The 27,735-nt window shown below is 41.2% G+C and overlaps 1 protein-coding gene and 1 long non-coding RNA gene across 2 annotated transcripts in view; one reads left to right on the top strand and one right to left on the bottom strand.

Annotated features, from left to right (window-relative positions):
* WWOX (WW domain containing oxidoreductase) overlaps nucleotides 1-27,735 on the top strand; it is a 995,490-nt gene that overhangs the window by 312,228 nt on the left and 655,527 nt on the right. The gene's annotated exons all lie outside the window — the stretch shown is intronic.
* On the bottom strand, nucleotides 18,580-22,338 carry LOC139436848 (uncharacterized). The gene is made up of 3 exons (XR_011646270.1): nucleotides 22,219-22,338; nucleotides 22,027-22,137; nucleotides 18,580-20,126 (listed from the first exon to the last, which is right to left on the bottom strand). It is a non-coding gene; the product is annotated as an uncharacterized lncRNA (long non-coding RNA).

The following is a 27,735-nucleotide window of genomic DNA, read 5'->3' as shown; positions in this document are numbered from 1 at the left end:
GGCTGAGTCACACCACTGTGGTGAGATCTGGAAAGATTTGCAATTTGAATATGAAGTTTTTATATTTTTGATGGTTTCTAAACAGCCAGTAGAAACTTCCTTCATGAAAGCATTTTAGGAGGAAGTAATTTGAATGAACAATGGACACTTTACACAATATCCTTGGAATATTACTTTTCTTGGCTATCGGCCTTTAAAATTCTTTTCCTATTAATGGGCACTAATCTAGCATCCAATTCATAGAAATTGCCTTACCCCCAAACCCATTTTGGCCTTTAGGACAAGCCATCATCCCCAAACTCCCAGGGCTAGTGGCCTTATACCCTCTGCCTTCAGCCTGACTTCTTCTCCTGCATCCACACCCATCGACTGTCCTTAGCCATTGTGATTGGGGATAATTTTCAAAACTGCAACAGACAATATTTTGAACTGCTTAGGAAAAAATAAGTAAATGGATGTGCACTGTAAACAGACATAGTCCAAGAGTTGAATCCTTAAGATCGGAGGACTTGGACGTGGGAAGGTCTGTGGACAGCATCCCTTTACCTCAGAGGCTGGGGTCAGTACCTAGCAAGCAGGCAAGGGTAACCTGTGTGCACGTGTTGTGCAGAGTTCTGAAATTTCCCGTCACTTCTCTGTCTGTTCTTGGGTAGGAATAGGTTCTCCACCATGGCTTCTTTGACCATGATTGTGGCTCATACTTTGTGAATGTTTAAGTAATGATGCTATATATGGGTCTGAAGTGGGTACCAGTATCCTCTAAAGACTTGGATGAGTCCTTTGAATTTGTGAAGATGGGGGGCGCTCTTTTTCATTTCTGCTGGCCCTGTGCCATCGGAATCAAAGGGCCAATCAACAAATGTGGTGTGTGATCTTTGTGACTTGATTCTTCTTGTTTGTATTTCATTGGTTGGGGCTAAAAAACTCTTCTCTATGACATCAGAGAATTTTCTTCACCTTCCAGGGTTTCCTTGGTCTGAGGAATAGGAGGGGAACAACTTGGAGGTGGGTCCAGGACTGTAAGGAAAATCACCATTTGGTTCGGACTCCTGTGGTTGAGAGTTTGTTGACTGAAAATCGTAGCAACTACTTTTCTGCAGCCTGGTCCCAGATCTTAGGGACTTTGGACAAGAGCAGGTGGGAGGGGAAGGGAGACAGGCTCCGGTAAAATAAAATAAAAGTGGATTGGATCATTTTGTTTCTCAAAGTGGGAATCAATTACTGTCATAAGTAAAGTGTTCTTAGCTAAGTAGAGCTTGATTGTTGGCTCTTTGGACCGAACAGGAGGATGTCTGAGAGGTGCCAGTAAATTAGGTGAACAGGACACTGTGTCATGCTGTGGAGCTATGGCTGCATGGGGAAAAGCATGGTTAGAACTCAAGCCAATTGGAAAACCAGGTTGTGGAGCTGGAAACTGAGGCAGAGCATTAGGGGAAGTTTGCTGTTCAATGGGTACCACGCCTGGAGCTTGTTCTAGTCAGACCAGATACCAGGACCAAAAAGCTGATTCTGCCAGCCTTCCCAAACCAGTGCGCAGAAGTCTTGGCCACCCCCTACCCCAATCAGGAGAGCTCAGGCTGCCTATGAACAGGCCTCAGTGACTGCAGCGAGGTAAGGCTGGGAACTGGAAAAAACACCTGCTGGGTGTTTTGGGGAACAGGTAAGGCAAGATCTTGACTTTTTGGCCCTAGGTTTAAAAGGATGTAGGAAAATGAACAGTTGAACTTTGAGAAAAGCAGTGACATCATGGGAAACCCAGGTTAGGCTGAAGAGAGGGTGGGCATGTGTTTATAGAAAGGACAGATGAGGTAGGTACTTTCCCTCTGCTGGAGAAGGAATTCTGCATGGCTTCCCTGTGCCTGCAAGAGTTAGAAAACAGTAGCCTGGGGCAGTGGACCAGAGTCCTTCTGCTAATGCTCAAGCCCAAGCTCATACTCTTGATAATCAGGATAACTTGGATAAGCCACTTTACCTCTCTGAGACTATTTTGTCACCACTAAAATGCTGATACAGGCTGGTGTAAAGATTGGCAATAACAGATGTTGCCAAGTTGTCTAGTAGAATTCTTGCAGTTTGATTATAACCTGGATGTCTAGCATGATAGCCACTGGCCCCTGAAATGTTGCTAATGGATATGGCATAGTCACAAGACCAAAGGAATCTGGCATTTAGAGTCTGGCAGGGCTGGGGGGTGTTTCTATCCCAAACCCCAAAGGCTCAGGGAGAGGGTTACTGGCAAGCTCGGGAGGGTGTCCAGGTGTTGGGAGCCTGGCTTGGATATTCTCCAGCCTGCACATCTGGTTCCCGAGGAGGCTTTAATGGCATGGACTTTCCATAGTCCCCTCCCTCAAGTGATTGGAAAAGAGCCTCTTTTAGATGTCACAAACTGACTTTTTAAGATAAGTATATAGATTAAGAAGACTATGAAATATATAGCTAAGCTTAGATTTTTATTAAAATCATCTCTAATAATATCTTTAGGTAGTTATGTGTTCAATGGTATTTCTCAGCCATCTGAGTTCCATATGGCTCAGTTTATAGAGGTGAAACAGAAACTTTGGATTTACTTGTCAAACTCACAGCCAATCACTTCTCTTTCATAAACATTGTGGGCTGTGTGTATTTGGGAGGAGAGTCTGCCTGAGTGTAGACCTGGACTTTTCTTTGGGAGTACAGACTGGACTTATTGCAAAAGTCACCACATTTTATCCTTCTGTGCATGCTTGGCATTGCTTCCATCGTGATAAGACATTTGTTTCTTGAATGCAGGGTGTTCTTCTGTCATTTTAATGCAAACATATTTTTGGACATAAACCATGTAGTTGCATCCCATCCCCACCCATGTAAAAGTTGGCTTCCTAGATTCTGGTGGAGGCACTCAGCACACAAGCAGAGCTCCCTTCACCAGTTGGAGGGCAGCTCGTGCTTCACAGCCCTTCTGAACTTGGCCTGAGAGAAAGTGTTTTCTTTCTGACATGAGAGCTGCTGGAGTATGCATTCCATTGCACGAGGTCAAGGGAATGAGAAACCTACCCCAGCCTTCTGCTCGGGAGCCCTGCCTCCAGTTCTCCATTCTAGCGGGCTCCCTTAAGTATTAAACAGCAGTATTCTAATATCAATGTCCCTTTTTTATTTGCTGTGACTTGCTGTGACTATGGTGATTTTAAGTTACAGTAATTAGGTCACCCTTCATGGAGTCAGGCTATTTTAAGTGCCTCTTTAAGGAGTATTGTTGCAGATCAGTAATTTTACAATTGGATGTTCTTGTGCAACTTTATTAAATGTAATCTGTCTTTTAAATGTTACCCTTTTACAGTTATACATTTCTAATTGTTGCTGTAAATGCATTATCACTTTGAAATTAATTAATTTTTCCATTTTGGCCGCCTGCAGTATAATAATCACTAATGAGAAACTCATAGGGATTAATTCTCAGCACAGCGACCCCTATTGTAAAGCCATGTCTTTGCTGCTCTCCTCTTGATGGCTGGTGATTCCAGAGGACGGGTGAGGCTAATTGAGATACTGGGGGGAGGAGCGCTTGTCCTGTCTCTTTCCGATTTATGATAAAATAAAAATAATAGGTAAAAGTGGAAATAGGATTGTTTTTTAATGTTGTAAAAAAACCATGCAGTATTCGACTAGCTGTTTTCAAAGCATCTTTAAGGATTAATTAATGTTCGTTAAGAGCTTTCTAATAGTGAGGTCACATTATATGTACATCATACGTGTATTTTCCTCTCTCTACCTTTCTTTTATGTAATTAAAATACTCCAAAATTATGTTTTGCCTTTATGTTTTAATATATATGTTATATTAGCATATACATTTATACATGCCTACTACTCTATAGAGTTTTATTCACAGAACCAGGCGTATTGTATTATACAGTGATTAAAGAGAATTTCAAGGATTTGACAATTTGAGATTTTGCCTTGCATGCTGTTTGTAGAATTTTACATTATTCCCAAGTAAGACATAACTTGGTGGTTTAGGTCAGGCACCATGATGATTTACATAACCACATCTATCTCTTTCTTCATTCCTCACAACAGCTCTGCAGTGTTAGAATTATTATCCTTATTTTGCAGTTAAGGAGCAAAGAGGGCTTACCCAACTTGTTCCCGAGCAAGGCAGAGGCAGCCTTCAAACCCTGCCCTAGGTGCTCCCAAGTCCATTTGCTTTGTCAAATGCACCCCAGGGTCCCTGCCGTGTGTATCTAGTTGTGTCATTAGGTTTCTTTTTTAAAATGTTTGAAAGCAACTTCATGAAGTTAACCACCCCCCTTCTCACATAAGCTTTCAGCTCTGGTAAACAACATCTTAGCCAGAGTTCGCAGGTCCAAGCCAGCCCTTTGCGGATCGGGACGTCAGTTTGAAGCTGAGCACTGTCACGTGCCTCTTAGGGTGTTTTGTGCAATCAAATATTTGTGTTGGCAGGTAACAGTAGAAAGAATATCATGTGTTAGAGTAGCAAGAGCTTAACAGATGTTTCAGGGAACTGCATTTTCAAATCATTTTACATTAAAAAATGGCTTGAGTTTGTAGAACTTCTGAACCGATTGGGTTACGTTTCCTCCGGCCGTGTAAAGCCAGCCATTGTGCTGAGTTTTAACAGATGTGCAGCTACTCTGCTAATGGATGGGACTGCAGTGCCGGTTCTGTTTCAAAGTTATAAATTATAACTAGAGAAAGCACAAGATGTCATTCTTCTAACCTTCAGGAAAGCCAAGCTGGGTAATTCTGCCCTTGAATAACCTACTGTGGGTGATTTATAGTTGTACAATTTAGAACATAATGAAGGAGATAATAGGTGTTGATTTGTTCTTTAAATTAGTATTTTTTAGAAAAATGCTTCCCCTCCCCCCCTTAAATACCTGCAGCTGACTACACTCTAGATACCATCAAGGACAAAACCCACTGTTGAGTCCTTACTGGTACACTGGCATGTCCTGTAGAAGGTGAAGGAGGAGAAGCAATAGAAAGCAGGGGCCTTTTCATATGTTGGAAGGAGGGAAATATGAGTTTCAAAGTGGAACAGCGTATTCTTCACTCATCAAAATATTTTGAGACTCTGGTGTCAGGAGTGAATTCTCTGGCTGCCTTGATCCTGCCTCTCCAGAAATGTTTGGATTTCTTTGGTGGTGATGGCCACCCTTGGGCTTTCCTGCAGCTTCCCCATGGAATGACCTGGTGGCTGGGCTCCTCTCCTCCCCCTGGGCCAGCTCCCATGCTGCCTTGAACATTCCCACTTTCGGGGTTTAATAATAGCATTGGTTTTATTAGGCATCTCCCAATTCTGTGCAGATCTTTAAAGTTTACAGTGTTTGATCAACCAAGTGTCTGAGGGATATGGTAGGCAGTAAAAGAGCAAAGGGTTTAGATTCAAGAGGTCTGTATTCAGACTCCCTCCACCTCCCCTTTTCTTTGTTGTGTAATTTTGGAGTGATTCAAGCCTCTCTGATGCTCACCTTCTACATGAGTTCAGATGCTTTGGTTAACAAGTTATTAATGCCTGATTAAATGTGGTTGGAATAATGAAAGCTGGTTTTCCCACGTAGCGAAGAGAATGGGGGCAGCCAAGGGTATGTTTTCTACTATACAACAGGGGCAGCTCCTTTGTGGTTGTCACAGCTTTTCCCTCGTGGTTGCTGAATGGCTACAGTATCACCAACCATTGCATCCTCCATGCCTCCCTTCAGATCTCCTTTCCATGTCCTAGCGGCAAGGGAGGCTGGGAAAGTACGTAGATGGATTTTTGTGCTTCTAGGGAGGGAGGCAAACTCTGCTGAAAAAAGGCGTGGGTAATGACTTTTGAACCAGCCCTGCTGCATAGGTGGGTGTATAGTTTTCTTATCCGCCAAATGGGAATGCCAGCTATTTATAGGATAGTTATGAGAGCAAGTGAGAACTAAGTGGAAGGCACCTAGCCTCACTGGGTCCCATTCACCCCACCAGCCTTTCCGCAAGTCACTTGCAGCTTCGTTCTCCTGCCTTCCCCAGGTTGCTCAAACATGCTCTTTGCCTGTTACGCTTCCTTCCTCTCCTCCACTTCTGGTTACTCTCTGCTCGTCCTTCACAAATCAACCCAAACATCACAATCTCAGGGAAGCGTTTCTTGGTCTCTTAGATTCCGTCAAGATTTGGTCAAGTCTCCCCTTACATGCTCTCATAAGGGCCAGTGCCTGCATGTCTGACTGGTATATAATAGCACCCAGTAAATATGTGCTGAAAGAATGGATGAAAGAATGTCCCCTGGAACTTGTCCTTTATAACATTTAATTTAGAAAATACTTTCTGTAGTATTTTACTTAATGTCCATTGCCCTGTGTTTCGAAAGTGATCATTTTGTCTTGCTCACTACTGTATTCCTGGTCTATAAAGTAAATGCTCAGTAAATATTTGTAAGTGAGTAAATGAAAGATGATCAGGTACTTAACAAATGCCTCTCTGAGGTCAGCAGGGCACTGTAGTTCAGAATGTGGAAATCACGAAATTGATGAGACCGGACCTCAGACCTGAAGCTCCTTGTCAAGGGCCTTAAAAGCATCTACAGAGAGGAGTGTGCATGGAGGAGAGAGGACAAGCCTTAGAGCTAGGCGACTCCTGGATGGAATCCCAGCTCCATCCCTTACTAACGCTTGGGCAAGTTTCATAACCTGATGGAAATGCTCTCCCATGTGTAAAATTGGGATATTACACCTTCCTCATGGGTTTCTATTGAGAATTAAAGGAAATCACAAACATATAGCATCTAGAATATGCTAGGTGCTCAATAAAATTTATTATTGTTATTATTCACTCGTGTTTGAGAATTAAAGGAAATATTGGAAGTTTAGCATCCAGAATATGGTAGATAATCAGTAAACATTAACCATTACCATCATTGTCATTGTCCTAGTAGTCGTCATTGTTGTTTTTAGAATAAGGGAAGAGTTAGCTCTCTTCCTGTTGGTTATACTCATTCTCTTAGTGATGGCAGTTGCTCCCATCATTAAAGACCTAGTTTTCCCAGTGAACATTAAGCACAGAAATATGGAATATACAACCCAACTGCCTGCCGAGGCAAAATGCAACTAGGTGAGCTCTCACGATGTATGTTTAAGCCAGCCTGGCGTCCTGCCTTATCACCATCCACAGCAAACCTTCACTGTGAGGAAAGATTGGATGGGCCCACTGAGCGTTAGAAACAAAGACAAGAAAAGTACAACTGGCATGTCATGGCTATAGCAACTCATTGTATTTTCTCTGCCTTATTTTAAATAAAGTGTTGTAAGTCTAGTTAAGCCTTTGTTCCTGAATGAGCCCCCAAGCTGGGAAAAAGTGAATATCTGCCCTTAATATGTGTGACAAAGTATTTAATGAACATTTAACCAAGATTTAAATTCCTCCAGTTTTGTCTCTCTTTTCTTTTCTTTCTTCTGCACCCTTTGGCATTTCAGTAATGCATTGTCCCTTTAAAGGCACATTCTGTTGGACTCTTTAGCTCTTTTATTTTTTATTTTTTTTAAGTTAGTGTTGCCTTCTTTGATCCTCCTCCTTTTGGTTTCTTTTTCTCCAATTTCATCCTTCTTTCCAGTGATTTTTGGCTGTGGCGCAGTTTAGATATTAGATGCCAGCCGGATTAAACAGATGCCAGGAGTTTGCATTTCCCCAATGCTGCTGCTGCTGCCAGCTTTCTTCTATGAACATTGATTCTTGTATAACTTACTGGACACGTTGATTTTCCCCTGTGAGGTGTAAGGTAATGTTGTTCTGGCAACAAGAAAGAGGCTCGAATGTGGTGCTATGGATTGTTCAGAAAGTGAATGCTGTTGTCCCCCCAACCCCCATTCTTATTCCACGAAGATAAAGGAATACTGTGAAGCAAGGTGGGGCTTGGGGGGTAGGGCCATGAAATGTTCCACCACAACTGGCTTTGTAGCAGGCACGGTGCTCATGGGTTTACCTTATTTTATCTTATTTTATTTCACGGAATTTTAGAGGTCACTGCACTTAAGCAGCCTGGGTCTTATCCTCTCTGGGCCTCAGTTTTGTTCTCTGCAAAATGAGTCAGCTAACCAAGATGGGCAGTCCCACAGGACGGTGTAATTTGAGAGGAAGTATTTCTTGCTACCTTCTCAACCAAACAGCCAGGGTATTTGAATTTAGAAAATCCAGGTACAGCCTTGAAAGGCATTATGGCAGATGAGCTTTCCAAAATTACAAAGGAAACTGGTAATATAACTGTACACTTCCTGTGATACCTCTGATAATGGCAATATTTTAATGCTATTATAACAAACTATTTCTTAAGCATTTCCTGTAGTCTCTCTGCTAAGCAACTTATTTCATCATCAAAACAATTGTAGAAGTTCGATAAAATTTTAGTGCATCAAGATACTGTTTTGTGAGTTTGTGGTTATTTCCAGCTCATTTCTGAGAAGCTGATAATTTATAGTGGTAGTAAAATTCCTCAAGTTGAGTGAAATAAGAGGCAGAAGTTAATAGTGACACTTATGTATCAGTCATCTTTTGCTGCACAACAAATGATCCCCAAACTTAGAGGCTTAAAGAATACCTATTTCTTATCCCACTGCTTCTCTAGGTCTGGAATCTGGGGGTGGCTTAGCAGGGTCCCAAGAACTGCCAGTCAGGGTGTCAACTAGGCTGTCGTTATCTCAGACCTCAACTAATGAAAGATCCATTTACAAGTTCCTGTAATTACTGGTAGGATTCAATTCTTCGGATGTTGGCTCCTCATTGATCTTGGTTGGAGGCCTCTCTTATTTCCTTGCCATGTGGGTCCCTCCAGTGTGGCAGCCATGCAAAGCAGGAAGGAAATAGAGAGACAAACAGCAGGATGGAAATGACAGTCCACTCTAATGTAACCGTGATGTGGCATCTCATTACCTTTGCAGTATTCTGTCATTAGAAGCAAGTCACTAGGTCCAGCCCACACAACTGCATGAATACCAAGAGGCAGGCCTTGATGGGGGCCATCGTGGAGGCTGCCACCACACTCTACAAGTCTAAGTTCTTCTTGTCAGTGCTGTATTGTGGGTTATATGGTGGCTGATTTGCTCAGGGGCCTTGAAGCTATTGTCTTAAGTTGTAGCATCTGTTATTGATGGTTTTGTCTTTGCTTTGCTGTTGTCCTGTTTGCGTCCTTTTCAAATTCTTCTTGTCTTCCCTCTTCCTGGGTCAAGAAAGGTGCAAAATGCACCCATTTTGGTTTTATATTATTTATGCATTTCTGCCTCAAGATGGGAGATAAGATTTAGTCCTTTAATAAAAAAGCTTATGAAAAGAATAAAGAAACGTGTAAATTATGTTTCCTAAAGTTCAAATATTTGTATTCATCCTGCTTTAGTAGAGGGGCCCATGTTAATCGATGGCTCAGATTTTATTTTTAAAGAAACATGTATTTCTGAGTTTTGATCTGAGTTTCAGACATCGGCCAGAGATCCTGGATGTTTTTTTAAGCCACAAAGCTAGATAAAGCTCACTGATCTTTCAAAGTCTGTATGGAATATCATTCTGCTTATTCCAGACTATATATAATCTTTAAGGTTTTTTGTTGTTGTTTGGGGGGGTTGTTTTAAATAGTGAGCTATGAAAGAGAAAACAAAACAAATTTCCTTTTATTTTGCTATTCTCAGAAAATAGTATATAGATTGCTTTTGAAAGCTGAAGTTTGATTTTCATATTATAATACCACCTCTATTAAAATGTATGATAAAGAGGGTCTGAAAGAGAGTTAACTAGCTTTCAGATCCCCTCTGTAAAATATCGAGCTCTTTTACTAACTGGGGGCATTTGGTTTCTCCACAAACCACCTCGTATGGAATCTGTACCACTTTAAATATTTCATCCTTGAGTTTCATATGATGAGGTCTCTTTAATCATTTACATTCTGAAAAAAAAGAAAGTGAAATCTTCTTTAAGAAGCCAAAGTAATCCACGAGAATGTATGGTGTTTGTTCAGCTGGATATCTTATTTATTTGAAGTACTGAGAGAAATCTCTTCTGACTGCTCAAAAAAGGGAAGAATAAACATTAAGAGTGTCCAAGTAATCTGAGCTAGAAAGTTCCTTCTTTCAGAGAAAAGTTATAAAAAGTATATTTGCTAGATCCAAAAAAAATACTGTATATCAATTACTGAGACCTGCATAATGTTTTCTTAGTATTCTCACTTTTTAAAAGGAAAAAAAAAAAAAACCCTGTAAGCTCTGGGAACTTACTTTTTTGATATTTTAATATTTCTAGGCAAGGGAATGTAATAAGTCTGTTTCTTCCTTTTTAGAATAAAACATCTCTCTTTGCTTTTGTGTGTGCTCTGTGTCATTTGCTCTTGATCACTTTCCATAACCATTAAAAAAAATACATATAAGTAATGAAATTAATATGGCTGAAATCTCAATGTTAACCCTGAACTGATTTTTCTATACAGATAGCATTAAGAAGTGCTGTTGTTTTTTGTAAACAAAAGCAAAAAATTAAAAGACAACGTATTTCAAAAGTATTAGATTTTTGAGTACAGATAGTCATGAAAATCGTATCGTTTTCTTCTCTGTGTTCCAACCATGGACTTATTTCTTGTGGATAAAAAAGTAGGGGAGCATACAAGGATTCCTTAATCTCTTGCTGGAACCGGTTTTTCTGTGCTATATTTTCTGTTTCCTTCAAATTTTGGTATCACTTCTTCAAATACCAGTTTGTCTCCTTTCCAGACTAAGGTCTCTGTCCAGTCCAGATCTGAGTCCAGAGAGGAGACCTCTGTCATTCAAAGCCAAAATTAAAATATAGATTAAAAAAAGTAATTGAATTTTCTTTTGCCATGTTCACCTAGCTATTGGCTTGTCCTATGTTGGTCTGTAGTATGTGGACTGGATACAGTATGGGAGATTCATGGAACAGGTACATATTCTGTAGGACTGTCTGACAAAGATATGTCAAGGTGTTTATTTTGTAGGGTCTCACACCAGCATTATAAAGTGGGGAGGAGCTGAGAGGAGAATGTTTATCTCAGTTTTGTTGTGGAAGGAGGCAGTGTGATGTAGCAGAAAGGCCGTGGGCCCGTGACCCCCGGCCCTTCCTTCCAGTGACATATTCTTTGTAAAAGGGAGAAAACAGTTCCTACCTCTTTGGTTTGTTGGGGGATTGAGTTAACATTTGTAAAGTACAACTGAAATGTATGGCATATAGTAGACACACAAGAAATGGTTTAAAAATTAGGAAGAGCTTAACAGCTGCTTTTCCTTTCATCCTTCTAGTTCATGTGGGCTTTCCTGCAATCGTAATGATTTTTCAGGACAGACAGGCAGCTATTGTCAAGGACATTGTCTATTACACAACCCGAGCACATGGACCCACACCACCCCACGTGAGAAGTGTCCTTTAAATCTGAATCCAATAAAAACTCCTGAGGAACTGCCATAGTTTCCTCTGTTTGATAATGAAATTATAACACAACGTGGAGCTCATAGTTCAACCTTGTGCTTTTTCAATGCATATTAGCTCTTCTGGTTAGCATATCTACTTCCTTCAGGTGTTTCGTGACTCTAGTACATTTTATTCACCTTGTTGTCTCCTGTTCTTTAAGTCTCCTCTGATCTCCTCAGATCTGCTTTTAGGAAGCAGGTCAAATATAAATTAATAAACTAATTTAGGTTGAACTACAGGCATAGCCCACAGAATCTCTTCACACCAGACCAAAAGCAAGTTCATCTTGGTCTATATTTTTGGACATGTTTTTGTATTGTCCATGCTCAACAAAGAGTGTAATACCCATTAGAAAATGGCTTTTTAAAAAAAATATGCTTCAGAATTTTTGACAGCTTTCCCCTATTTTTCAACTTTTTTTCTTCATATGATTTACATGATACTAGTAATTGATTGCTATCAAGCAGTATGCTGGCTGCCCAGATGGCAAATCTCTATTCAGACATGTGTGTGTGGGGTATACATGTAACCACAATTCTTCAAAGACCTAATAAATACATATTCATTCTTTTTTGTTCTGTTTACTATTTCTCTATTACTCTTTTCCCCCTAAATCCATTATTGTTTTCCAGTGAGCTATTTAGACCATAAACATACTATTGTGAAGAATGCATTTTTTTTGTTATTCATGTCATTTAAGATGGTCTGCAAAGAAAACAGCCACTAGCAATGGCAATGTACATGGACTCTTGCATATGGTAAGTACTCAATAAATGGGCTTGTGATATCATATCAGATAGGCATTACACTTGGAAAATACGTTTGTGGGGAAGTTTAAGTCAGCTCTTTCAGCCCTGCCATTTTGATCTTAAGGATATTTTTTTAAACTCTTGTTTATGAATAAAACATTTTAATCAGAACTATACCAACACTGATCAATTTGTATGTGTGTGTGTGTAAGTATAATGCAAGGTGAATTCCATTAAGTCAATTAAATTCCTCTATCAAGTTTTTAGACAGAATAAGATATTTAAGCTCTTTCGATTTAAAAAAAAAATTATAATGAAATTCTTTTCATCGGGATCAAGTTTTTCCCCATATGCTTTACAGTGAAGATTTCATTCATGTTTCCTCTGCATACCAAATGGTAACAGATTTTTCACTTGTGAATTTTCTTTTGTGGCTATTATTTCCATCAAATCTACAGTTTCAGACTTGGCAAATCTAAATTCTATCAAGGGCAGTTTTTACTGCAAAATTTAGGGATGATCATTTCAACCAGAAATATGTATTATTAGTTTGATGAAAGACCAGTATTTATTTCCTTAGCTAATACATAAGAAAATACTTAGGAAGTCCACTCCAGTATTCTAGGGCTCCTCAGTTATCCAAGAATGGTCAATAAGCATGGTCTAATCCAATTTTTTCCCAGACTTCTGATGACTGGGATGACTTTAGACACTTTGCCCTTTCTGTGCTGTGGCACAGAAATTAGTTAATGACAGCTCAGGATATGTTATCTTGCTCTAGAACATTGTAAGGTGACTTACGTTGCCCTAGAACAGTGTCTTTCAGTCTTTGCTGGCCACTATCCAAAGTTTTATATGTCAAAACCCACTGTATTTGTACTTATTCATACATGTATGTGTCTATATGCATATGTGTATCTGAAAAAAAAACTTTTATGAAACACTACCTACTCTTTACTATGGGTTATTTTCTTCATGATTGCATTTCATTTTTTTAAAGTTTTGGTTGTGCCCCAATTTCACCCACTCTGTCCTTGGAACTCTCTGATCTGCTCCCATATGATAAACGTTTCTTGAGTACCTAGTGTGTTTCAAGTGCTGCCTTAAAAAGAAGGGATGGGCATGTAAACAAGGATGAGAGAATGGGGTGGAACGAGAGCCACTGGGGACACAGTGCTTTTTCATCTTGGTAGTTGATACAGGAGGAGTCAGGTCAAGTTTCAGAATGGACATGACATTTTACTGAGCCTTGAAGGATATATCAGAAGGTAACGCATAGATCCAAAAAGCAAAGAATTTGAGGTAGACTTTGCAAAACTGGTAGGGCCAAGAGTAGGGTGTAAGGGGCACTGAAAAACTCAGTAATCAGGATAAATAACATTTTAAAGCAGTCGTTTTTAAAAAAATCAATATTCCTGCAAAAAAAAATTAAAACAAAAACCCACGATGAAAAATAGCAGATTTTAAATCGAGATATCAGTGTTATAGTCAAGACTCAAGTAATGAACATATATTTGTGGTGATATATGCAGGCAGTGAAGGTAAAAGGGCCTCCAAGGGTCTTGCTAAGAATTTTGGATCTTATATTAAAATTGATGATGACAACGACAAGGATGATGATGATACTAAAAACTAACATTTATTCAGCAGGTGCTATAATCCAGGGCCTATGCTATCTACCATATCTGTTTCTCATATTTATCCTTTGAGATTCATCTTCCCTGCTATTTTTAAGGAAGCATGGAGAGAATAAATAACCCATTCAAGGCTATGTAACTAAAAGGCAGTGGGGTAGGATTCAGGTCTTTTCCAAAGGACTGAAGTTCCAGTTCTAAGTCCCTACCACCCATGGCTTCTGTTGATCCAGGTTGTATTTGAGTTTCAGGAAAGTCATTTTTCATGGCAGCTGGAAAGAGGGTGGGAAAGAGGCAGATATTTTTAGCATGGAATCCAATGTAGAGGCTGAAAGAGTTGGCTGTGTAGAAATGTGTGTCTGTTCAAAGGCAATGTTGGGGACAGGGAAGCCGTGGGAATAATGCCCCTGATATTGCAGAAGAAGAAATAGGAATAGTTTGATGAGTTAACCGAATATAGGTCATAAAGGGCAGGAATACACATGGACATATAAGCTTGTGGATGAATCATTTGATATGTGTGCATGTGTGTATAAACAAGTAAAGGAAAATATCTGATGTATAAGTTTCATTTAGTGCTTAACAAAATGCTATCCTGCTTTTTTTAAGATGTAGCATTTAAATTCTTGCCTTAGGGATTTCTAATAGAGCTACTATGGGACTATATTTTAGCATAATTTAAAATATTGTTCCTTCAAATTGTATGCTGTGTTTTTTCCTATCAATAACTACTAAAATTGTAAATCTGAAGCATCTTTTCACTGATGACACTTAACTAATGATGTAAGACAGATTGTAAGAAGAGAATATTTAGAAGATCCACACATGCCACTTCCATAGTATGTATAAAAATTATCATGCCCATTCATTATTTAAATAGCTGTGGCCTTTTAGTGAATACCAACATTAACAAACCACGTTAACATGATTTAAAATATGTAATGAAATTTGCAATGCCATCTGATGACGGAACTATCAAATTAGCACACACAGCGCTGACTGATCATCCTTAAAAAGAGTTACTGGCATTGTTTGAACAGGGAAGATGCACATCCCCTTGTGGCACGCAGCATTTCTGTAAGTACTTGTCTCAAACGATGCCCCTGGAAGGATGATGGTTTATTCGATGTTGAAATGTCATACAACATGTGCCCATCCTAAGATTTTAATCTACTATGCACTAAGGGAGTTGGCAGATGTTCAGACCAACTGATAATGCTCTCTCTGATTGTGTATCTACACCCTTTTTGGTTTGTTTCTGTCCTCATTAATAGGCCTTTCCAGGGCTTTCCTTAGATCTTGGATAATGTCTCTTCCAGATCAGGATTACCCAGGGGTAGCAAACACTCTCCTGCATATATGCCATTTCACCACGAAGAATAAAATGATGAAATGCTCTTTCGTTCAGTCCAGATTTGCTACTTGTTCTCTTGGTTCTTTCAAACTAATGACTAATTACAGGTCTTCAGGTAAAGAGCAGGACTGTGCAAGCGTTACTTCGTGACCTACACATTTGTCCTCAGCAAGTGAAGGTGAATTTGCACTAAGTTGGTGGGAGGAAATACAAAAACTCTTTTCTTGATTTTTATTTTTATTTTTTTTACACTCTCGAATTTTGATTCCCAGGTGTTAAATTTCCTTTTTGGAATCCTTAGTAGCCATTCTTACAAGGCTCACTAGCTTTAAAGATTTGTGGAAGCCACAGAGGGCATAAGTATAAACGTTATGTGAACTTGGCTTTCCCATGGACTCGGAAATTGACCTGCTTCTCAGTGCTGGAGGCTGCATCCCCTAGCTTTCTAGAGAGGAATGTGAGTCCCAGAGATAAATACTTACCCTAGAGTGCACAGCTCTGTGCCCTGAACTTGGTGTATGGGCTCTGTTTCTGTGCTCATCCATCCTCCCCCGTTTCCTGCCAATTATTAAAAAATGGTATGGCATTGTTTGACTTAAACATTCATTTACTTATTTATCTCACATTTATAGGACGTGTGATCATTTTAAATTGTAATATTATGTAATATACAAAAAATAAAGAGAATGCAAACCAATTAATTTGTTGGCATTAATACCAGAAAAGACAATCTGACATTAAAATCATGTGATTATATTTATATCCCTATGTACAACAGGAATGCCTATATTAATTCACATGAATACTGGCAAATGCCCATAGGTGGCCCTGTGATTCATTTGTGTGTGGGTTGGGAGGGGGTGTGTGTTGGTTTGTTTTTTAAAGATGAATAAAAGATGATGGAATGATTAGTACATCCTTATTAGTCCTGGAGAGGGGAAAAAATACCTCTATTTCCAACAATTTCCCCATCACCTTGGTATTTAATTTACTTCACTTACACTACTGCTTGAAGTTTCCCCAGGTTAGTTGTTCCTGTTAATTATAACCCAGAGGGATTATATTAGTAAACTAATGGTTCACAGCATCAAAATGGAGGCCAGCAGGTGACTTTGGAAGGACTGATTTGGTCGTGGTGGGATGAACAGTGACTTCCATTAGGTGTCTTAGGTGGCCCAAGTTTGCTGTGACCCTAGAGAAGATCTTAGAGATTAAGAAACTAAACCCTGAAATGTGAAGAGATTGTTCCAAATTCACCCTGAAAGAGAGTGAGAACTCTCCCTGGAGCCCTGGGCTTCTCGCGCTGGTGTAACGCCCTCTGCATCACGCCACGAGAACTTTACCTGCTTCACATTTAAACTGGTGTGGCGTCTCACGTTTTTTGAGTGAGTGCATTATTCTTGCGTAACTGGATATTTTACAGTGGTCTAGGAGTTAGTTACAAAAAACTGTTAAATTCAGTTAGTGGGTCATCTATGCCTCCTAAGTGAAGAGGCCTCAACTTTTATCTTGAGGGGCAGTTTCTACTGTCTCGTTCTCCTCCTCCTCCTCCACCTTCATCTCCTCTTCCTCCCCCTCATCCACTTTTCTCTCTTCCTCGACTTCATCCTCCTCTTCCTTCTCTTCCTCTGTCTCCTCTTCAACCATTGAAGTCACATGTGGCATCTACCATTTCATTTATTCTTGCTTTTCTTCTTGTTTCTTTAAAATCTGTGCATATGAACGTTTGTGGTGCCTGGCTTAATTGTAAGCTATCTGACACTAATGGCTTTTTAGGAGGCCAAGTTTATTATTATTTTTGCACCTGCTTGTGCCATTACTAAAGGCTACTGATAGTCATCAGTGGATACTCTTGGACATCATCTTCTGGTTTAAAAGCCATAAGGATTTTCAAACAATACCAGCGATGTGTTCACATTTATGGATGGCCTGAAGACCTACTTGATGCTGCAAATGAAAAACTGCAAGACTCTAAAACCCCAAGAAGTTGTACATAATAGAATAATGGAATGACTCCCTTCCCCCATATCCACTGGCCCACAGTGAGCCTTCTAAAATGATTTTGCAACATTATAGCGCAATCTTTGATTAACTTACAGTTCATTTTCCCTTTTTATTATTTAACTAATCTAAAATTTAGCTGCATAGCAAATTATGTTACTTTGATGTCTGTAGAAACCTTCATTGTTGAGTTTGGGAAGCCATATTCATTTTGAAAGTCTTACCTCTCAATTTTAGTACTTCCTGGCTCTCAGGGGAAAAACAACAACAACAAAGTAAACAAAAAACAACCCAAAAAAGCCTTGGCTCCTGTACTTCTAATCAGATTTGTCCTGAAGCTCTATGGGAGTATGAGTTAGGGAGGGGGTGGCAGAGCTTGGAGTTTTATAGGTAGGTATTTCCACCATTCAAGATGTCTGTTTGCTCTGAACACATATTTTTATTGACATGCACAGTTGGGGAAATCAAGAAAGCAAGAGAAAAATACCCTAATTGCTTCTCTTTATGTAAATCCAAAGTAATTTTCTCGCCGAAAAGTTCTAAATATACTCTTTGGCTCTTGCTTCTCTCTGAATTAATCAAGTGTGGCTGCTGCCTTAACTTGCTCAGCTGGAAACCCCTGACTTGCAGGACTCCAGGCTCACGCGATGTGCTGAGAGTTAAACACAGGGACCCCCGAGTCTGGGGATGACACAGAATATTCATGAAGTCAGGCTGCGTGCTTCGCGGGAAGGTAACCCCGCAGCAGGCCGTTTTTCTCTAGTGTCTGTAAAACCACATCTACACAGCAGCTCAGTCTGTGGGTGATGGGGGATTTTGCTGATGGTTTTAAATTGGGAATTTATTATTATTATTATTTCTAGAATGTTTTAGTACACACTTTTATACATAGTATTAAACTGCAGCTTTTTCAGCAGGGTTTAAACTGAGTGCCAACTTTTTCCTGGATGTCACTTTGCCGCCTTGACGTTGGTCTCTCTGTTGTCACTTGGCACATTCGTCATGACTCTTCATATGAATTCATTCTTAGTTTTCATGTAGGGTCCTGAGATGGAGATGGGGTTTGAAATTGGATGCTTGCTGCAAAGTAAAAATGGAACTGAGTATCACACAGGTGTGGTATCAGTCTGTAACCTCAGAAAGAAGGTGAACCCCATTCCAGGAATTCTGAAGTTTGCCTTTGAGGTGTTCTGCTGGTCTCTGAGAAGCCAGCTCAGGCTGTAGGCCCTGAGTCATATGACTTTCATCCTTGGAATAGGTTCTGAGTAGTCTACAAGTAAATACTTATTTTTTTTTAATTCATTTTTTTAATATTACATTATTTTTTAAATTCATTTTTTTAATATTACATTAAAAAAATATGAGGTCCCCATATACCCCCCACCCCCCTCACCCCACTACTCCCCCCATAGCAACATTCTCCTCCATCATCATGACACATTCATTACATTTGGTGAATACATCTCTGAGCATCGCTGCACCTCATGGTCAATGGTCCACATCATAGCCCACACTCTCCCACATTCCGTCCAGTGTGCCATGGGAGGACCTACAATGTCCGGTAATTGTCCCTGCAGCACCACCCAGGACAACTCCAAGTCCCGAAAACGCCTCCACATCTCATCTCTTCCTCCCATTCCCCACACCCAGCAGCCACCATGGCCACTTTCTCCACACCAATGCCACATTTTCTTCGATTACTAATCACAATAGTTCATGAATAGAATATCAGTAAGTCCACTCTAATCCATGTTCTATTCCTCCATCCTGTGGACCTTAGAGTGGTTGTGTCCATTCCACATCTATGTCAAGAGGGGGCTTAGATTCCACATGGATGCTGGATGCAATCCTCCTGCTTTCAGTTGTAGGCACTCTTGGCTCCATGGTGTGGTGGTTGACCTTCTTCAACTCCATGTTAGCTGAGTGGGGTAAGTCCAATAAACCAGAGTGTAGGAGCTGAAGTCTGTTGAGGCTCAGGGCCTGGCTATCATATGGTCAGTCCCGAGATTCAGATCCCCTGGGTATATCTTAAATCACAGCACCAACTACAATTCTGGTAAGGTAACAGGAAAGGCTTGTGAAAAGAGATCACATCTGACTATTAGCTTATAATACGTATCATTTATCTCCATATTTAAACTGACACTCTTAAGATTGGCCAATAGTATCATGTTATCCTTGGAATGCACAGAGAGTTGACGTGGTTGTTCACTGAAATTGGATTGAAAGCTGCAACTGTGGTGATCCAGCTGGCAGTGTTCTTATTTGGGAGTCTTTAGAATTGTTTTTGGTGTTAGTTTGATATGGGAGGGTGGAGCAGAAGCGTTTGTTGAGTGCTGGGCTATGGGCCAGGTATTTTTTGTATGTTGTTCCACTTAACTTTACTTCCTAACGAAATCTTCTGCGTTTGAATTACTTAGCCCATTTTACAGATGAGGAAATTGAGACTCTGTGCGGTTTGCCTTGGTCATGCAGCTGGTAAGTAGAGGAGCTAAGCATCAGACTCGAAGGCCTGTGCCCTGCCCACTGTGTCTCACTCCTCTTGCCCACCACAGAGTCTGTGGGCTCCGTCGCTGACCCCTGGCCAAGCACAGCCTCGCAGATCTGTGGTTTGGGAGCCAAACTGCCAGAGTCAGAGTGTAAGGATGGCTCGAGTTCAGCCCTTTGGGAAGTGTGAGTTGAGGCCTGGAAGGGGCCCAGGAACGGAGAGGATTCGTGGGCAACCGTTTTGAGTCTTCCTGATGGCCATGAGGCAGGAGGTGCTTCTTCTTTTCCAGGTGTTTCCAATTTCAGAATTCTCCTTTCTCCGCCTTTTTCTGCCCTTTCTCCATGAATATTAATGCTGGGAGTGCACAGATTTCTCCACCTGTGATGGAAAATGTACCAGAGCTCAAGGCTGGAATCTCTGTCCTGAAGCTGCCTCCTCTTTTTCTCGGACGTGACCTGAAAAATTCCAACTGGTGATCTGTAAGAAAGGAAACCAGTGTGATGTGTGGCAGATATGTCCATTGACCTGCTAAATCCTTGCTTTTGAAAAAGTGAAGAGTAGACTGGATCCCTTTTTAAATATGGCATAGAATAATATATTCTGAACCAATCTGGGTGGCACAGCAAGGCTTGGACCTGCAAGGCGGAGCGATCCTCAAGCAGGTCTGCTGGCAGAAAATATTAGCTGGGAGCTTTGTTTCAGTCAAGTTTTTAAATGAGAAAACATCACTGCGAGTTTAGAAACGCTTTTCCCGGAGAATAATGCTGAGGCAGTAGGGCATCCTGGACGTCCGTAGGGTTGAGTGTTGCTAGTTGTTCCCCCCTTTCCCGCCCCCAATGACCCTGCTCCTGTCTCGGTTTCACACCTTGGTAGTGGATGGCAAAAGCAGCGTTCATGGCTGTGAAATTCACTGGTTATTGCTGTGCTGCCTTCAAGTAACACCAGAGCTATAATGTACAGAATCCCATGTTTGATATCTTTCAAAAACCTGATTAAAATGGCATATGGTTACATGTTGTACTCTCCAGGAAAACTGATTTTACTTTCCCAAATATTTCTTAATTACATCAGAGGTCCCCGCCCCCAAACACAAAGTGTCTAGTTTGTCTTGTGTGCCCTATACTTGACACTGTCCCTCCTGGCCTCGAGTCCCCATCCTCTGCCCTGCCTTTGCATCTTTGCGTTGTCGTTTATCTAAATGAAAAACAAATTAGGCAGGCCAGGAGTGGGTTGGGGAAAGGAGTGTATTTGGAGAAGGTAGGGAATTCTGGGTAGGAGAAACCTGTCCAAACAAGCCACATGTATGGGTGGGAGGGACTCAGGTTCACATTTTATAAAACAAGAAATTAGACGAGCCAAGAAGTTCCCTTCCCAAGGATCCCCACCTGGCTGTGTCAGACCCAAGTAAGGCACAAGTAAGGCATCAGAAACAGCTGTCATTCAAGCACAAAGCGGTTTGCAAAGTCTCTGCCATTCACCACCCCACACCCTTCCCGGGTCATGCCTGAGTACTGTCCATGTCCCCCATTTAAGAATATACTGGGAGTCGACTGGACATGCCCTATGAATTATAGCTTATTTATTATCATTGAGTCCTCCCTTTTTCTGTCATGCTTTAGAATTATGAGCTGGAGCAGTTCTTAATACTCTATTTATTTTAGGGGAGGAAAATGTTTTTCTTTAACCACAACATTCATGCACTACCAACTGCTGGCACTTTCCCCAGTATTTAAGGAAATATTGTTGTAAGGCTTTTATGTTCTATACTTCAATCAGCTGGAGCCAGCAGTACCCTCCTAGAAGGACCCTCAACAGACCATTTTCAGCATTTTGCTACAATTAAACTCCTCTGGTTTTAGCCCTCAGGCAATTTAGTACCTTTTTACATATGCACATTATGAACTTTTGACCAGGGTCTAGCAGTCATATATTAGAGTGTTGCTCTTGAAAGCAGGCTTAACAAGTTCCTTTGAGTATTGCAGTTGGAGTCAGTTGTGGAAAAGGTAATTTAAGCAACTTGCAGCGAGGCCATTCAGAATCTCACGGATGATCCTAAAAATCTCGTGCGCGCTCTCTCTCTCTTTTTTTTTTCCTTGTTTCCTCTGGAAGCTGGTAGCAAGAGCTTTCAAAGTCAGTGATTGATCTTTTATTCAGTAGCTAACGAGGACTGTGATTCTATTAGCGCACTACAAGGCAAGGGAACAGTGATTTAATGAAGTGTCTAGCGAGCCGGCCATAGATTTATCCTGTTGTCGCTAATTTGCGGCGCCGTTGTGAGCATAAAGGAAACTGCACTCACACTGCTATTAAGCAGGTATTTCCTTAGTAAATTGTTGTAAGGTCAGGTACAGTTATCTCAGCAAAAGCCATGCCTTACCTCTTCAGTGTCTGCGGATGACAGCCGCCGTGCTGAGCGCGCACTGAAGTGGAACCAGGAGATCAGAGGTCCGTCTCCAAGTCGCCCTTAGCGGAGGCAGAAGCAGATGAACTGCCAAGTAGGAGTAATAGAGTCATAATTGGTGATTAGAACTGGAAAGGTGCAATAACATCTTAATACAAACTGGCGTACGTTATGGTTACTGGCAGTTGTTGTGAACTCGCTCGGCCGCCTGCGCCGGTTCCGCTTCCCTTGATTAGCTCTGAGAAACGAGGCAGCGGCGCCAGCACGGCCGCGCCCCGCAGCAGCCCAGCCGCGGCAGCCTCGGGGTCGGGGCCTGCCCTCCTGTTTTTCTTGGGCGCCAGCAGTTGCCCCCCTTGGAATGCACTACGCTAACCCTGTCCCGCCTGTCCGGGAGGACGGTGACTTCATCAGTGTCCCCTGATCTCCACGGGTCCCAGGCGCCCTGACAGTCATGCACACCGGCTTTGAGGCTCGTCGAACTTCTGTTTTATTTGTTTAGGCGGAGGGGAGGTGTTTGCCTCGTGTCAAATCCATAGCCCACTGCATTTCAGCGGTCACACTAACAGATTTGGTCTTTCGGTGCCAGAAGAAACGTGAAAGCAAATAAATACGCAGCACTGAGGAATTAAGACATTTGAGATGGGTGTTTTTCTGAACACGTGGGGACGGGGCGGCCAGTGCACACGCTGGCGGTGCTCCTGCAGGTGGGCGTAGGTGGCCTCGGTGATGAAGGCTGTTGAAGAAAGCCTCCTGTGCTGTTTAGTGGAATGCCAGGCTGGGCGCTTGGAAAACAGGGCACACGACTGTCAGTCGTGCCCGGGGACTTTCCCATGCTGTGTAGCATACTTATTCTTAAATTCATAACAGAACTAGGCAGCCTTGTCCAGATACATGGGGCTGCTGCCTTTGTTGGCAAGGATAGGTGACCGGTTAATTGTGTTGTTTTGAGTGGGTTGGGACCTGGGGATGTCCGGGAGAGAAAAATGGGATGAGTTCATGCGATAATGTGCAAGGCCACAGCTTCCTATTGCAGTGCATAGTAGGTTCACAATAAATGTTTCTCGACTCTGCAGTTGCCGAAGCCTTGTCATTGGATTTCACCCTGATCCTTAAAACTTGGCCAATTCTAATTCTTCCTTCACCCCAGCGCTGATGAGTGTTAGGTCATTTAGGGGTTTATGACCAAGTACATACTTTTTAAAAAGAGTGTTTTATAATGGAACCCTATTTGCAAATGATCACCTGTGATTTAAAAGGGTAAGTCAAACTTTCTGATTTTTTTCCAGTATTGACCTTTGGGCCTCAGGATAGTCATATTCAATTTGTAATGCTGGTTGGAGCTAACATTTCATCCAGAGGTCCCCAGTGCAACTGAAATCTTAGCAGGTTAAGTCTGGAGATCTGTTCCTAGGACATACCTGCAGTGGACTCTTGCAGGGTAAATGATACTGATCAGAGCATACCCATGTCAACAACAGCCTGTCAAGGCCTGGGAAGAGTTCTGGCAGATCTATCTCAGAGAGATGGTGCAGGAGGAATGGTGAGATGTAAGCCTCATTGCGAAACATTATGACCAAGGAACATGCTGGCGTGTATCATACCAGTCAGAACTACTAGTGAATAAGAGAAAGAGAGAAGCAAGAAGGAAGAAAGGAGGAGAAGAAAAAGAGGGCAGAGAGAATAAGGGAGAAAAAGAGCGAAAGAGGGGAAAAGGGAAAAAAAGAAAGAACCAGGAAGGAAGGAAAGAAAAAGAGGGGGCAGAGAAAGGAGGGAGAAAAGGAAGGAAGGAAGGAGGGAGAGAAGGAGAGAGGGAAGGGAAGCAGCAGGGAGGCAAGCTAATGGAGAGCCAGAAAAAAAGAAAGTTGATTATGTGCCTAACCTATGTGCTGTGAGTTTTGCTGTTTTTTTTTAAACTAGGAAAAATTCATACCCCCTGTTTTCTAAGTAACTGGATAGCAGTCACAGTGCAAATGACTAGAATCTACTGGGCGCTTGCAATGTGCCCATACTGCATTTTATCTTAATGGATTCCCACAAGGTATCCCCATTTTCCAGACAATAAAACTGCAGTTTGAAGGTCAAGTTTAGAGGCAAAGGCAGGACTTGAACCCAGATCCGTCTGTACTTCCTCCTCTGTCTGAAAACACAGAAGCATTATCCCATTTCTGATGTGTCCCCCCAGTTGTCCTGGAGGCCTCATTGCTCTAACAATCTGACAGGGGCTGCCCTCTGTTAATTTCTGTAAGGGCCCCCCTCAGTTCCCTTCATGGAGAAATGGACCTTGCAGCTCTCCCTCCTGACTTAGGTGCATGTTGTTGGCCTCTCTGTAAGTAATGATTAACATTAGAGAAAGAAGAAACTATTGTAAAGGAGAAGTGCTATAAAAATTCCCATTTCGAAAATGGGTAAATAATTTAGACTTACAGATGCTTCAGCTCACTGCTGTGTCTCCCAGAATGGCCTGGGGAGAGGATTTGGTGAAGAACCATCCCGTGATCCTAAGCTCAAAGGTTGAGGCAATATCCCTGAATAACTATGGTGCCTTTGCATTAATAAGCCATCATCTCTTAGTTAACATGCTTTTCAGGAATATATTAACCTTCTTCACCTATACAGCCTGTCTTGGTAGCAAGGTCTCCATATGAATGTTCCTTGGCATGTGATTTGGCATCCTTTCTTTTATGTACCCTGGTGAATAATACCCTTCATCAGAGGATGCCAGTAACCAGCTTATCTATTTAAAGTATTGTATATATAGTGGGGCTTTTGTTTGTTCGTTTCCATAAAAGTAATCAGGTGTGAGTTTGAATGAGCTTTATTTATTTTTAACTTAAAAGAGGCTAGCAAATTGAACCGCACTGGTCACATATGGCACAATTCTCTTTATATGAAATATCCAGAATCGGTAAATCCATAGAGACACAAAGCAGAGTAAGGTGCCAGGGCCTGGAGGCAGAGAGAATGGAAATGGGGAGGGGATGCTTAATGAGGACAGGCTGTCCTTTTGGGGTGATGAAATGTTTTGGAACTAGAGAGAGGTGCTGGTTGTTCAACAACATGAATGTACTACATACCACTGAATTGTCGACCGTTAAAAGCTTAATTTTGTGTTACGTGACTTTCACCTCAATTTAAAGGAAAAGAGAGGCAGAGAAAAGGTTTCGGCGCATGGGGCAGATGAAGCTGTTGCTTTCCTCCTTTTCTTCGGTTTCTGCTAGATGGCCGTATTGTGGTAGTAGCAGAGGCGGAAAATGACCGGGCGTGTGTGATTCCAGGTCAACAGATCTCAGAGAGGGAACCGGATCCCTGCCCTGCACGTGTCATGCGTGGAGCCGCGGAGACCCGCACTTCCCTTATCATTTCTTGACTGTGCTATTGATTAGTTATGTGTTTGCCTGTGTTATTAATAATGTATACCCTGAAAAATCTATGTGCATTATAGACTTTGATCTTGTCATGAATTTCAAAGCCAAAGACCCCATTTTCTTTATTTTTTTTAATTTTCAAAGCGTTAAGAGTGAAAATAATTTTAAAACTTTTATCTCCCCTTTTCTAGTGGAGACTTCCTGTTAATGAGATATGTATGTCTGAGGGTGATGTCTATACATATAGCCATGTGTATAAACATACATATATATTCACACATGCATACACATTTTTAAGGAGGGATGATAAAACATTTAATTCAAGCTTACTGCATTCCAACATGAGGAATCTTTGAATACAAGATTTAGGCATCTAGTAGATTAAAACAGAAATTACAAACTTTAGACTAAGGCGAGATCAAAGTCTCTCTTTTCATTGTCCTTTCATTGTTTATTGACATCAAAAAGACTTTTTAGTTTAAACTGCCTTTAATGCCTCTTGAATGCTCTTTTGTAAAGTGACTTTGAAAACTTGGGGATAATGTCTTCATTAAGTAGAGAAAAATCTTGGGAAAAATATAATCATAACTTAGCTTTTATTAGAGTAGAAAGAGATAAAGCTTTGCTTAATTAATGTCTGTTTTCCCTCTGTTCAGAATTATGAGGAAGAAGTAGAACGAAATTAGTGCTGATAAAATCTTCAAGTAGACATTATAGCACTGAAACTATTTTTCCTCTTTTTAGAATTTAGAGCAGCATACTTCATACAACTCTGTGAACTGTGTTGGAATATTCCAGACATCTTGTTTTTCTCGCTATAAAATGACTCCAAAAGTAGTAATTCTGATCACCCTGGCTTCTTTGTACATTTTGTTTTTATTTTTTTGTTTGTTTTCTGTACTGGTGTGGAAATTGATGTTTTTTTTTTGGGGGGGGGGTATCTGTTTATGTTTTCCTTTCTATTGAAAATAATAAGCAAAGGCTCCCTGCTCCTTTCTAGGCCACCAATGAGACTCACTTTCATGACCCAGTTGACTGATGCCCCCAGGAGTGAGTGGCCCTGACTTCTGTGTACCCAAGGATTCCTTTCATCCTGGATTTCGACTTCCCTGTGGCTGTGAATCTGTCCTCTGTTCACTTTCTTTATTCTAAAGAGTAGATCTGCTCCTTAGGCTTAGGAATGTGTCCACGCTCTCTCTCTCTTTAAAAAACTCTGTGGGAAGCAAAGTATGGGACCCTTCAAACAGTAAGAATTTCGTAAGTGCTGCCTGCTGACCCATCAGACTGACTTCCTTTTCTTTTTTTTTCATATTATTGCAATAGCTAAAGGGAGGGCTCTGCATGGGAGCACCGCCCCTCAGAGTGCAAACTGAGTTTCTGGATCATTCCCTTTGCATCCATACATCCCATGCAGCCCAACTCCCAGAGGGGACACCTTCACAGTCCATACACAGCTCCTTCTAGAAGTATTTCAAATCCTCCTTCTCAGTGGATACTACTGATGGTATGACCTTGTAGTTAGAGGAAGCACCATGATAGAATGGAAAGAGCCCAGGATTTGGGATAAAACAGAATCAGGTACAAATCCTAGCTTGGCTACAAACTGGCTCATTAAACTAAGGTAGGTCACTAAGCCACAGTTTTCTCATCTATAAAGCGGGGCTAATCATACCTACTTGAGCGTTGTGCTTGCGTCAGATGAGACAAAGTGGGGTGCAGTAATGATAGTAGCGACTCTCTTCTACTTGATTCTGTATGTATAAAAGATCTTCTGGACTCTTTCCTTTTGGTAACTAGGGTCTAAAAAGGCTCACCCTTTTTACCTTTCCCTCTCTCTTAAAAAGCATATTCAATGAGGGCAACTTTCAATATCATGACGTCTTATACCTGCTCTGAGCTGCTCGACTCTCTTTGCTATGTCTCTATGATCTTTGCTATGTCTTTCCAATGATTGATCAACTGATCGATTGATAGATAGAACAGAGAGAAAGATTTCAACACCTGTTCAATCCTGCTGACCTTACTTTTTTCTAATGTGCACATGCCATAGAGTCATATGTTTAGAGGCAGATGCAAATACCTGGGTTGTAAGTGGCTATGGGTTTGTTATGTAAACCCTCAGGGATATTTATACCTTGTACTGAGAAGGGTAATTGAGCCTCCAAACCACCCACCAAGATTTCTCCCTGTAAAATATTTAAGGACTGGTACTATAAAGACATTTCCCTTATGCAATTTGTTTTCCATCTAGAAATAGGAGAACAAGGAAAATATGACTCATTGTAACTTGTAAAAGCCAAATTCTTAAGCTGCAAAATGC

This window comes from Dasypus novemcinctus, chromosome 18, assembly GCF_030445035.2.
Source record: "Dasypus novemcinctus isolate mDasNov1 chromosome 18, mDasNov1.1.hap2, whole genome shotgun sequence".
Taxonomy (NCBI): domain Eukaryota; kingdom Metazoa; phylum Chordata; class Mammalia; order Cingulata; family Dasypodidae; genus Dasypus; species Dasypus novemcinctus.
This window is presented reverse-complemented; position numbering and strand designations above follow the sequence as displayed.